The sequence below is a fragment of the Penaeus monodon genome, chromosome 15, assembly GCF_015228065.2.
Source record: "Penaeus monodon isolate SGIC_2016 chromosome 15, NSTDA_Pmon_1, whole genome shotgun sequence".
In the NCBI taxonomy this organism is placed as follows: domain Eukaryota; kingdom Metazoa; phylum Arthropoda; class Malacostraca; order Decapoda; family Penaeidae; genus Penaeus; species Penaeus monodon.
In genome coordinates, this window is record NC_051400.1 from 15,599,913 (window position 1) to 15,600,754 (window position 842).

Here is an 842-nt window from a genome sequence, read left to right on the forward strand (position 1 = left end):
ACCTCCTCATCCAATATCAGTACAAAATCACATCAACTTTCTTCTCACTGCAGGTTCAGGAATCCTCAAATGATACCAAAGATAAAAAGAAGAACGGGAGCAAATCCCCCGAAAAGTCCTACAGTGATGACTACTGCCAGGACTATGGCCAGGAGTATGGCCAGGACTATTCAGTTTGGTCAGGGGAGGGTTACGACTACTCAGAGCCAGTGTATGAAGGTCTCTCCAAGGGAGCAGATGGTCATTGATAAGACAGGCTGTGAGGATCTGCAGCTGATCAGGTTTCAGCTGGAGGCCCATGAGTACGATGTGGAGGAAGCCATTGACTCTACACTCAGCTATGTTATCTCACAGCAGAAAGGTGTGTGTTGTGGTTCATATTCTATTTTGTGGCTGAGATTCCTGTGATTTTTATTACTGTTAATTGTAGTTGAAATTATTTCAGTGTTACTAACCACTTTCTTTGTCATTGTTATCATTAGTCATAGATCACCTATATAAGTGTTGTTTTTACTTTTATGGTCATCATTTTTAATAATACTTCCATCTTATGTGCTGCTGTCATTATTTAATCCTCCAGGAGAAAACCCTCAAATCACACTCAGCAGTAATGGCATATGGGGACCAAATGGGACCGGGACTCGCATATTTGGGGAGGGCGCAGCCACTCCCCTCGCCCCCCCAACATCCATCCATCCAAGTTACCAAAAGAAGACAGCACAGGAGAAGCTCCAGCAGCGCTTGCGCACACAGCCGGTAAGTGTGTGGGTCTTGGGTCATGGCTGGTTCCCTTAAGGACCAGTAGATATTGGTGGTGTAGTTATAATAGCTTAACATGTGTG

At 44.5% G+C, this 842-nt stretch overlaps 1 pseudogene; it reads left to right on the forward strand.

The window, feature by feature from the left end:
• Nucleotides 1-842, forward strand: part of LOC119581781 — an 8,439-nt pseudogene that overhangs the window by 6,399 nt on the left and 1,198 nt on the right.